Raw genomic sequence first — 13,594 nt, 5'->3', positions numbered from 1 at the left:
CACAATATATCACTATTTTACATCTGCAGTATATATTCTTTCATATAATACATATTTTTTAAAAGTACAGTATCCCTATTTTTCTTTTATATCTATGAAATCAATGAAACCGATTAAATAGAACCAAAGGTGTAATGACCACCATTTTATGGTGATGTTAGTGACAAAGTGTGATTTTAAAATGTCATGTTCTCATTATTTTACTTACCTTGTGCATTTACAATGAGTAAAGATACTTGATCGTGTATGACAAACAGTAAAAATAATCTGACAAAGAATACACTTTTGAGATGATAGATTCTTATTTCAGTATAAGCAGCAGCATATTATATTTGAAAATAAAGAATTTATATTTCTTCAGGCCAAAAACAAAAATTTTAAGTGATACGAATAAATGCCCATATCTAATTTGACACAATCTACATTTTGACAATCGTACTAACACATTAGAATAAATTCTGGCCTTAGGCAGGGCATTGTTACTCCAAAGAGTTCTGATATCCTTGTGTCAGAGACGCAGATGCCCAAAGATCATCACAAAGTAAATGTGAAAATGGAGTCTTTCTATAGGATATATGATAGATATCTCTGTCTGTCATAAATCAGTATTTGAACATGCAGAAGCTCAGATATTTTCTTGCCTCTTTTTCTTCACTAAAATCCCATTTGATAAACCTAATACTCTGAGGCAGCATTGTATATTTAGGTTTTTGTAACTTTGTCTTTAAAAGTCACATAGAACTAGCAAGTGATGTCAGATGCTCATTTGAGAAGTGCCTAAAAATCTACCCAAACTTTACTTTTTGTTTATGGTTTTTTTCACTGGGCTCTCTGTGTACATACAGTCCATGAGTATGATTCTATGTATTTTCTGTCTCCTGCCTTCCAGGTTGGTTTTGCATGTATATCACTAATCTGCCTGAATAACAATAGCCCTAACAACTAAGTTTTAGTGCCTGATTACAATTCAACATTATATATTCCTTTTATGTGCATATTTCATATGTTTTCATATGAAAATAAAAACTTCTCATCGTTTTATAAAATGATGAAAATTCCTGCACTTAATAGTACTGTTGCCAAACTATGGGGAAAAAAATGAAATTTTAAAACAGATTTAATTGTTTTTTCATTTACATATCTATGAATGAAATCACAGCGTCAACTGCAATTAAGCATTTTCTCTCTTCTCAAAATGCACTGTTTTTCAATGATTCTACTTTAAGTTTCTCAGCTCATTAACAGATACAGATACAAGATATTTACTTTACTATGATAAATGCCTTTGGCTATCATTGGAAAAGATCTCTCAGAGTGTAACCAAGGAAGGATTTATAGAATTCTACTTTGCCGCCATTATTGGAGCACTATCTGAATGATTTTAACTGATAGAGAAAAAAATGTGTTCTTGGAGTACAGAATTGAACAAAAGTGCAGAAATAGAGAACAAATGTATATGAAGAAGTAAATAATATAGGTTGCCAAATCTATAACATAAATCCAGGGGGAATAGTTAGAATTAGTTTGAAATAGTTTAGGGAATAAGGAATAGTTTGAAAGTTATGTTTTGGAGAAATTAAGACTCATTTTATGTAATAATACCAATAGTAATGGTAGCTAACAATTCTTAAGAATTTATCAGCCTAGCACTCGTGATTCTAAAAACTTTTCAGATATTAATACATATAAACCTTACAATAACCAAATGAAATAGGTATTCTGGCCCATTTAAAGATTATAAAATTAAGAAAAAGAAATGTTCAGTAGCTTGTCTGTGGTCTGATGGCTAGAAAGAGAGAGCTAGACTTTATTTGAGACCCCCTGATTCTAGAAGGAGCTTTTGTTTGTAACTCATTCACTATTTGAATCCCAGGCTTCAGAAAGTGAGCACTGTTTAGAGGGGATCAGAAAGGATGTGTTGGGTGGTGTTTTTGGTTTTGTTTTTTTGTCAGCAGAGTGTTATTGTCATTGTCAGGCTTTGTGGCAATAAGAGCCTGGTGGACGACGACAATGAAAGGATTACTATTAGAGAAATTTTGAAAAAAAAAAAAGAAAGAAATAGAAAGTATTAGAATTCTCAATGTAGCAATAAAAGATAAAGAAAATAGTTATCCAGGACCATTCTGAAAACTTTAGACTGAATGATTGGGAAAAGTTTGCACCCCCACTATACTACTACTGAGGATCACGTGCTGGAAGGCAATACATGTTTTTGTTTTTATTTTCTAAGATTTCATTTATTTATTTGAGAGAGAGAGAGAGAGAGAGTGTCATTTATTTATTTGAGAGAGAGAGAGAGAGTGGGAGTGCGGGTGAGGAGCAGAGAGGGAGGGGCAAGCAGATTCTGTGCTGAGTGCTCAGACTTAGAAAGGGCTGCATCTCACAACCCTAAGATCAGGAACTGAGCCGAAACCAGAAGTTGGGAGCTCAACCCACTGAGCCACCCAGGCACCCAGAAGGGACTATATTTTGATTGGAAAACTAATAACCAGCTAGGAGCATCCCTGAAAGTACGTATCAGTAAGATGGAGAAGATGAAATATGTGTACTTTATTAAATTAATATTTAATATTTTTGGAAGTGAAAAGTAGATACAAGGAAAGATGATAACAAAATATTAGTAGGTTGAGGTTATTTTTGGATAGGAAAGATCTGATCAACGCATGTGACCTTTAATCACTTAAAATATGTTATTTTAAATGTCATAATTAAAATTGGCCCTGTGTTTTCACTATTTCTGTGAATTGCCAACCAGATGTTCCCAGGATGAGACTTAATTGTGTGTCTCTGTGAAAGAATAAACCAGAAGCTATATTTTACTTAAAAAAAAAAATCAATTTCACAGTTGAAAAGTAAATTTAATGTTTGTTTATGATCATTATCCTCCTTATATTTTTGTTTGTTAAGATGTTTGGGAAAAAAATGTTTCGTGCTTTTCTGTAGGTATTTAGCTTTTATTGCTACTGATACTACTTGAGGCTTGAGATTCCATACAGAATCACGTCTTTGAACAGCTCCTTTCACCACTTTTTTCTTTCACAATTAACTTTGTATTGAGTGATCAGCTCCAAAACACCCAGGTAATCATTTGATTGCAAAATATTTTATTAAATTTGGGAGATTTAGGGTGATGGAACGCAAACTATTTCCAGATTCATAAAGTATAAACTCTCGGTCTTCACTGGGCTCTGTGAGGAGATGCAAGTGTACTTTCTTTTGCATTCCCCAATCCGAGTCCTTTCTGACTAGTTTGCCAAAATTAACGAAGACCCTTCTGTTTTTCCATCTGGCTTCTACCGCCAAGTGGAGTATTAATTTATATTTATAGACATTTGACTTCAATAGCCTCCTCTGAAAATTTTGGGAAGCTCCCTGTTGTGACCACAATATTGTTCTGTAGCTTAAAGTTTGTTTTATGTTTAAACCCTGCCTACAGTCTTTGCTTCGTGTCATTCAATGATTGTCACCTTCTTGATACACCATTTTCCCCAGGTCCTTGTGCTTGGACACATTCTGTTCTCCCTCTGGAATTCTCTCTCTTCTCTAAAAGCACTCATTACATCCGTGTGGCCATCTCTTACTCATTTATCAAAATTCAACTCATTTTACCTTTAATAAGCAGCCTTTCCAGACAAAGACAGATACACCTTCTTCTTATAACTTCTAGATTTTTATACATGATTCTCTTTTTAAAATATCTTGTAAAACAATTGTTTTTACTATTGGATTGTTAAATCTTTTAAAGCAGAATCCATGTGTATTCATTTTAGAGTCTCAAGTCCCAGAATTTTGTCTGGAGCAAAGTAAACACCCATAAATGCTTATAGACTACACCAATGAATCAACAAATGAAACATCCTAAAGCTAAAGAAAGCAAGTGCTATTTTTTTTTTCTCTTTAGTTATCTAGATAGGCATCTTCCCAACTTACACAAATTAATATAATGATAATAATGTCTTAATGCCAAAACAAATAAACAAACCCCCAAACCTAACCATTTTCATTCTTAACATAGACTTCCCTGATTTCACCATCTTTCAAACTTCCATAATTTCCATGTCCTTTTATTCTGGCCTTAACTATATTAGTCCTTTTATTCTTTTTTTCTGATTGATCACTTTCTCTTTAAAAACTCCTTAAGCCTCAGGGTGACTGGATGGCTCCCTTCGTTAAGCATCCAACTCTTGATTTCAGCTCAGGTCATGATATGAGAGTCCCTGCAGCAGAAAGTCTGCTTAAGATTTTCTGTCTGTCCCTCCTTTTGACCCTCCCCACACGCAGGATCCTGCACAAGCACACCTGCTTTCTCAAATAAATAAATAAATCTTTAAAAAAAAAAAACCAAAAACCCTAAGCCTCATGTTTCACCATCACCTACTGTTAATCTCACTAATATATTTTTTCAATGGTCTGTTGTGTGTCATTTGCAAACACGTATGTAAAAATTTAAGTAAATATAAGGTAATTAGACATGAGCATAAATGGAAATCCATTGTAATACATGTTTACAGGCAGGGACAAGAGATTATTCATAGTACAGGATAACTATGGCTACAGGTAATTTATCTGACTTTCCTTTAGCTTTGGGGAGTTTCAGTGTAAGAATTTTTAAGTGTTGGATATTTTCACTCATCATCATTATTGCATAAATTATTTCCAGATTGGTTCTTAGATAGTTATTTTTCTGTGGTCTTGTGGCAACTGAATATCTCAGATATTTTTTTTTGAATAAGACAAAATTTTTATTTGTGTGTGTGTGTGTGTGTGAGAACTTTATTATATATGCAGGTAGGTTTGTACAGTTATCATGTTTTAATAATGTTATAGATATATGTAAACATACATTGTTAATACTATTTAACTAGAATCTGTTACAAGCCTCAGCAAAGGTTGATTATTTAAAATTTGAACTCTTTCCTAGATTTATTGTGATATTGTTCATAAATAGTAAGTGCATAGCATGACTTTTATTTATTATGTGGTTAAATATTTATAGTAATTAAGACGAACTCTATTGAAACACAAAATGTAAAGTCATGAGAGGTAATATAACTATTTAAGGATCCAAATCTTGTCACTTAATTAGTACATAACTAAACTTTAATAAGCACGATATAATCTTATTTCAATATTAGCATTTCTGAGATTTTTTTAAAAGGTGAGTTTGGTTTTGGTTCACTATCAGTTTTCTTTTTTTTTTTTTTTTAAAGATTTTATTTATTTATTTGACAGAGAGAGATCACAAGTAGGCAGAGAGGCAGGCAGAGAGAGGAGGAAGCAGGCTCCCTGCCGAGCAGAGAGCCCGATGCGGGACTCGATCCCAGGACCCTGAGATCATGACCTGAGCCGAAGGCAGCGGTTTAACCCACTGAACCACCCAGGCGCCCGTCACTATCAGTTTTCAAAGATTTTATTTATTTATTTGAGAGAGAGAGAGAGCATGAGAGAGCAGGAATGGGGGCAGGGAGGCAGGGAACAGAGGGAGAGGGAGAATCAGGCTCCCTGCCCAGCAGGAAGCCCAGAGCATAGGCTGAGATCCTGACCTGAGCCCAAGGCAGATGCTTAACTGACTGAGCCACCCAGATACCTCGCCTATCAGTTTTCAAATCTTTATTTATCTGATGGTAGGTTAAATTGAAAGGGCAAAGGAGAGGTGGTTAAATGAGTTTCTAGGGAATAACCAAAATTAAAATGTACACAAAGGCTTAGATTTTAAAGTACTTAAAATTATGTTTATTATGCAAAAGAAGAACATTTTATCTAATATGCTATATCTATCTCACAAAAACAAAGATTTCATTCAAAACAAGGTTAAAATTTAATCCTGATACAAGGAACTAATTTAAATGACCATTAAGTGTCCATCTATGTATGATATTTAATTCACTAAATATGAATTTATATTGTAGATAATGGAGTTTCATTTCTCTTTTTCTAAATTTTATTTGTATATATTTTCTTCTTTTGAATTTCAAATCTTAATTTAAATTTATAAAATTTTTTGATATCTTAATTTTAAATCATTTTAGATGGAAAGACATATAGAATATATGAATTACAGTGTTATAAAATAATTAGAAAACATAATGCAACATTTTTCTAGGAAACACTGTAATATTGGCCTCAATTTTAATATTGACATCTGCGGTGTCATGAAGCAGACAACTTAGGGTAGGTGTGACAGGTTTAGCAAATAAAAGACATGACACCTGAATACTGCATGGGACATATGTATACTACAAGATGTTCATTATTGATTTGAAATTCAGATGTACTTGGGCACTCTGTATTTCCTCTGCCAACCTTGCTCAAGGGGTTTTGGAAGTGCATACGTAGTCTTGGGTTTCCTAACCTGTTTTAGTGTGAGTGGTCAGCCTTCCAACCCCTCTCTGAGCCAGTAGTTCCTGTTTTTAATCTGCTATTTGTTTTGACGTAGAAGCAACTGAATCATGTTAGGGGAAATCATAACATTAACAATATTAAATAAACGGCCATTTTTACACATAGTTTCTAAGTCGTGTGTATCTTTCTTGAAAATAAACGTGTATAAATTGTATTTTAGTGACCAATCTAGAAGATTTTCCACTTATTTCCATGGCTTAATTATCTAAGCTTTTACTTAAATTATTTTGAAATTGTATCTCTGTTTCAGTAGGTTAGTGGTGCTTAATTAGATGTATGTCTACATATTTTTTGATGTATGTATTTATTTTTGACGTTTTTCCTTTCTTTGGTGAAATTTATGCTTGGTTTTCATATAAAAGACAAAGTTGCACACATCACTAATAGTTGATCGAATATCACAGTACAATGATGTTTGTTGCGGAGAGATCTATATGATCCCTATACCTGTAGGAATGACCAATCCCATTCAGGCATTTTTTTCATGCCTTCTGCTTTGAAAATTAATGCTAATTTCAACCTTACAGCGAAATAACTAATTTGATCTTATAATGTTGTTTTGAAGGAAATTAGTTGAAATACAAGTGTCTAAATGTCAGTAAATGTTATCACTCATGATTCTCAAAGAAAAAAAGAACTATTTATTCTTTAAAGGAACATACAGATATCTTGTTAGAATTCTAGATACATAGAATAATGTTATTTATTTAACTTGAATGGAAGTATTCTTTGTCATTACTAAAGTCAGATAGTTGAGTGGATTGTCTTCAAAACAAATTTCAAGGATACTTCTGCATTGCCAGGATAAAAAATGTGATTTTCAAATCAGTGTTCATATTTTAGTGGATTATGATTCCAGGAAAATTTTAACGATATCATAAACATAAAGGGCCACATATGTTAGAGTTCTATTGCCTCATTATATACCAGTGTAGGGTGGAAGCATTTAAAACCTAATTCAGTCTCCAAACTCCCTTTTAAGACACCAATGAGGTAAGGTGGTTTAGTTCATCAAAGAGAGCCTGATGGAGTGGCCAGAGTGTGCTGGGTAGGGTCATGTCCTATTATTTTTTCCCTTCAGAAAAAAATTTGTTAAGCTGCTGAGTCATAATTTTCCACATTTCTAGATGAGTTTGGAATAGATACCTTCAATCTATAAAATTTTATGCAATATCTTGCCATAGTAGGTTTTTACTTTTCCCCAAATATTTTAACTTTAAAGTGTAATGTTTTTAGCATTTAAAAACAGGTATTTAGAATATTGACAACTCTTGTGTTTAGATGGAAAAATTATGCACGATTATTGTTTTTAGCTATCTTGCTTAAATCAATTTAGATAATGATAATAATCAAAGTGTATTGTCTAATTAAAGGAGCTGATACACTATCACTGGTTTTTGCTGTAGTGTTCAAATCACTCTTAATTAGTCTAGTTAATTGGAGTCAAAGATTTTTTTTATATATAATTTTTTATTTTTTAAGTGGGTACGAGAAGAATAAATGAAAGAAAATGGGATTGGGAGGGAGACAAACCATAAGTGACTCTTAATCTCACAAAACGGAGTCAAAGATTTTTAAACCAAACAAAACCATGATTTTACATCTATCCTGTCAAAAATATTAGTGCTACTTGTGTGGTTGCAGTAACCCACGGTCCAGAAACTTTCTAGTGAACCAGTTGTAAATGTACCAACACCTTTGTGTGAAGGTAATTTTAAATTACACATCCCACATACACACAAACACATGCAAGTATATAGAAACTTCTAAAAGCTTATGGATTCTCTATCTAGAAGGAACCCATGATGTTTCAGGGGATTCATTTCCTCATGCAAAGCTATGTGAGAGTCATGGTATATTGTCACAGTTGTGGAATGTACTTCTGGACAAATGAAGCTACTATTTTCAAGGTTGTTAAGTCTTTTAATTAACTATAAAACTTGGCTTGAAAATAAACTTTGAGCAATAAATTCTGAAATTTTCACTGATAGTAAATTCAGTTCTTTGCACAGTGCATATACTTGAACTTGGGGGTCACATTACAGCTTACAAAAGGAATTCCTTCTTTGCACATACTGTTCTTAGCAAATTCATTTTTAATCCGTAGCCTCAAATTACTATGCGGTCTTCATCATAACTAAAATAGAGCAGTATGGGTTATGCTGACTATTGTTCAGTAACAAAAATTCAATGGAGTACATACTAAAGATCTAATTAGCTTTATTAAATGATTCACAATCAGATGGCATCCCTTCTAGCAAATACAAGAGCCCTCCAAGGAATTTTACAAAATGGAAGGTTTTTATAGAAGAAAGGTGGGGCAAGAAAGTTGTTAGCAAAAGTAAAGGATTGTTCCAGGCAAGGCTGCTTTCCCTTGGGGGAATAAGATAGGGAGGGGTCTTAACATGCAGATTACCTCATCTTCCTTTGGGGAAGGGAGAGGGCACTTGTGTCTGACTCACTGGTGCTAATGGTTCATCAAAGAGTTTTTTCTGACTGGTTAATACTACATTTCTCCGGGAGACTGAAACTGCATTTAGATTAGGTATGAGGCTCCAGTTTAGGAATTTGATCTAAGTGATGTCATTTTGAAAGATGAAAATGACAGGCAGTGGTTTTCTTTTTAATAGTAGTTAAGGGTGCTAGAATTGCTAGAGCTAGAATCCAGTCTCTGGAAAAAATGGGCTCAACATCCTAGGCTCCTCTCTTAGAAAAGATCCATTTTACTCATTCATTCATGTCAATTTCTCTACCACAAAACTACACTTGCCAATTTCTTACCTCTTTAAATACGCATGAATTTATCTTTTAACAAACATTCATTAATTGCAATTCACATTGTAAGCACTACATACACATATAGACTGACCTGAACACTTGGCTTTAATGTGTATCTTTCTTGCATGTGTGTTCTGAGGGATTTTTTGAGTCATTTATTTCACAAAGTTTTCTTTCTAAAAGATTAATCAAGTTTACATATGGGAACCACTTCTCCAGATGAATTCTTGTTTTCCAGATATATTCTATAATTCCTTACTGCTTGACGGAAGGAAGAAGGGACATTTAGCATGAGGATGTTGTGAATGTTACAAAATAAATGTAAGAATACAAGTTTATGCTGCACTAAGCTAGTACTATTGGACAAAAGACAACATATATTAACTGAAGGCTTTCAGTCTTTTTATAATTCATAATAAACTATACACTTGAATCAATTTTTTCATTATGTATATCTTTTTTTTTTAAAAATATTGTATTTATTTATTTGGCAGAGAGAGATCACAAGTAGGCTAAGAGGCAGGCAGAGAGAGAGGAAGGGAAGCAGGCTCCCCGCCAAGCAGAGAGCCTGATGCGGGGCAAGATCCCAGGACCCTGAGACCATGACCCAAGCCAAAGGCAGAGGCTTAACCCTCTGAGCCATCCAGGAGCCCTCATTATATATATCTTAAAATTTAAAATCTTTTTGTCATTTTTTTGTGGAAAGGAAACATCTACAATGTGAACCATGTACAATTATATTTTAAAATATAAAAGCAAATCTAATACTCTTCAAGGGGGAAGGAAGGTAAAAGACAAGTCAAGCAGTGACCCACATTTAGTAGTTACCGCTACTATGCTTATTGCTGGACTTTACAGTTAAACAATAACAACAACAACAACAAAATTAGCAAGATTATGAAAGAGAATCCTCGAAAATATCTCAAGAATAAGATAGAGGAAAGTTAAAAGAATTGATTATTCAACTGGACAGACCTCTAATGGAGGCTTGCTTTTAAACGATATTTCAGTTTATGATATGCTTTTACTCAAGGAACAGAGGGCAGGTGTTTCTGACTTCTCTAAGGGTAATGGGCTTTAACTCTTGTCTGCTAGATTCACTTTACATATAAAGAAATATCCTGACCGTGAGGCTCATTAAACATTTTAATGTGCTTTGGAGTAGGTTACTGATCTCAGCCTCTGGAAGTTTTTCACTGCAGTGGAGTCTCTGGGATATTTGAAAGCTGTTCTTTCTTTCAGTCACAGAAATAGGTTAGGTCCCTTCTCATATTTATATATTTCTTTAGCTTCTGTGCTTCATACTTTCATAAAGTATAAAAGGTACTTTGCTTCCTGTTATGCAAGTACATAAATATGAATATTTAAATTATTATGTTGTCATTTTAATATATTACACCAAACTATTTTTCACCAAGGTAATTATACTATTATACATGGTATAAAATAGGATATCAGTACTGATATTTTTACTATTGTCCTTGTAACATACATGCTTATAGACATCGATCAGAATTTGTAGAGTCCCAAAGTTTAATATTATACTTTACAAATTATCAAAGGCAGTAATAGGAGTCCACAATATGAGGAAAAATATGCATCCTGGAACTTTCATCAAAAAATATGTTAAATATATGCGTACATATGTATTAAATATATACACATGTATGTGTGCTAAACTACAAAAATGTAAATATTTGAATATCTCTTTTCCTTAAGAGTGATTTTTTTTCATCCATAGTTCAAACAATAAGATAAAGCCCTTAAATGTGAGATTTCTGTGATTTACTTTGAAGAATAAATGCAGTAAATGAGTAAGTAGAAATAAAAAGAAAAACTAACAGTCCTTTTCCTATTACTTTAGTTTTGACTGAAAAAATCTTTCATCTTTATCAAGTGGCAAGTTCCCTACATATGCTAATGAATAGCTAAGGGGAAAAAAACTGCATTTATGAATTCAAAAGAAAAAGCAGAAAATTTCCAAGTATGCTTTCATAATTCCAAAACACACGTAGAATACATCAAAAGCATAGAGATTCAATGTATTTGACCCATTCTCTATACCTTGAAATGCTTCAGCAAATGCATAGCCTTAACATTTAACGCTGTGGAATAGCTATCTTTGGCACTGACTCTAAAATGTAATAACATTGCTTTTTTATATATATGTATATATTTGTGTGTTACTTGTCCAACATTAACCCAGACAACCCCCAAAGATAATGAGTATTTAGTATTCAAACTCAGCTCTTAAAAGCCTTGAAACCAAAATGTATGTGACTGTAACTGTAGTAATAATATTTCATTTTCTCTAGTCTGTCTGGCAGGTACTTCACATTTGGGAAATTTGCTTCCGAAATGGAGGAAATCTTCCCTCCTTGTCCTACTTTGTTCTGACCTTCAACTTCAGCCCTTAACACTTGTCCTATTCAGATTTACATTTCTGAATTAACAGATAGGTGGGAGAGATAATTTAATAAAAAGCGATTATATTATTCATACAACTGCTGGAATACATGCACTTTTAAATAAAAGCAACATGCTCATAACTCTAAGTAGTAATTAAAATATGCATTTAAGCTTATGTTTAGACTTAAGATATCAAGTATAATCTGTGTTAAACTCCTTTGTTCTTAAAACTCTGGACTATTTTAATAATATAATTTCTTTTTGTATTTTGCTTGAATCAAATGAACATATAATATCCATGCTAATAGCTTTTCCTATAAGTAATCTTTTAACTTAATTAGAAATATTTTATTGATTTAAATATGTATCAGGTTGGCTAATTTCTGCACTATACTATGATGTAGTTTTTCAGTATATTAAGTTTTGCACATAATAAACTACATTATAGGTTGAGGACAGGTCACGAGTTTCTTTTGTCCTCGAACTATAAGTGTTCGAGATGTTTCCTATAAATTAGTTTCCTATAAATGAGCATTTTAAGATGCTTCCTCTAAATGAGTATTTTAAGAAAAAACTTCATCCTATAAATAATACCTCTAACTTATTTTTAAGAAAAGTAGTATTTTTATAAGGTGTTCATATTTCCTGGTTGTCCATGAAAGCATAAGATTATGTCTTATGTAATTTTTAATAGTGTTCCCTTTTACTTACAAAACTGTTCATCTTGGACAATAAATTATTTGGTCACTGTAATTATTTGTCCAATTCATTTTACAAATCTGAATTTCTACAGTGCTTCATTATTTGAATTTACTGAAGAATTTTAAATTCTGATGGGTATAAACCAAAATATTTAAATCAGACATACTCAAGTATATCATGAAACAGGAAATTTGAATTCAGCAACATAGGAAAATAGGATTTGACTATTTAAAAAGACCAAATTTATATTTGCTTTTATAGAATATTCTCTGTAGCATTATGACGAGGTAAGTTATAATAACTACCATGTTAGAGCTAACTCGTTTTATAATTCATGATATTATTATATAATATTACAAACCAAAATATGTTTTGATTGTTTTTGATACTAGTTACTATATAGTACATGAGTATATTCATTTTCACTTTATTTCTGTCAATGGTTGGTGCCTCACTTTTACAATTTTAATTGATGTGTCAGCTAAACAGTGGCCTAGGGAAGAAATTTTTCATAGTCTGGTCACAAACTGAGCTTGCGAGGAAAAATAAATGAGAGAATCAGGGAAACAAATTAGGAAAAACATATAACCAGATAATCTACTTGAAACTAATGGAAATACCGTAGATGAGGAATTGGACTGACCTGTATGTTCTTACGTTTCTGTAAAGAAAGAAAGAAACAAAAAGAAACAAAAAAATCCAGCTATTCACCAGATTGAAACAATTCAGTTATGCTTTTTAGAGTAGTTCTTAATTTTTAATTCTCTCTCTCTATATATATAATTTTATTATAATTGATTTTAGGCAACCAAATTGCCTCTTACCACAATTGTACACAGTTTTCAGTACCTTTTTATCATATGTCTGCTATGTGCCAGATACTGACATAGGGGATGCTGTTTCTGTTCTCATTGTGCTCATTGGCAACTATAAAGATTATGGATAGGTGGGAAGAAATACCCATTATCATTATAAATAAATAAAATACTTAACATCATAAAACCTAAATGATTGAATTTAGAAATTCTACTTCAGAACTCAATACATTTTATAAGACTGGGCCAAATTCAGTATCTTTTTCTCTTTTCACCTTTACCTTCTTTATAAGAAAACTGATTCCTTTTAGGGGATGAATTTAGATATATATTTTTTTAATTTTGTAGACATAAATAGATTTGGTTTTTGCATAATTTCAAAGATGAGATAAAGTAAACCTAGAAAATGTGAAATATCCTTTAGCTATTTAACTACATAAACATTTTCTGTTAGTTTTCTGTATTATATATTGATTTAATAAATATAA

General features: G+C 32.4%; 1 protein-coding gene across 2 annotated transcripts in view; it reads left to right on the top strand.

Annotated features, from left to right (window-relative positions):
- Positions 1 to 13,594, top strand: part of PCDH10 (protocadherin 10) — a 61,324-nt gene that overhangs the window by 26,602 nt on the left and 21,128 nt on the right. The window lies entirely within an intron of this gene.

This window comes from Mustela lutreola, chromosome 1, assembly GCF_030435805.1.
Source record: "Mustela lutreola isolate mMusLut2 chromosome 1, mMusLut2.pri, whole genome shotgun sequence".
Taxonomy (NCBI): domain Eukaryota; kingdom Metazoa; phylum Chordata; class Mammalia; order Carnivora; family Mustelidae; genus Mustela; species Mustela lutreola.
This window is presented reverse-complemented; position numbering and strand designations above follow the sequence as displayed.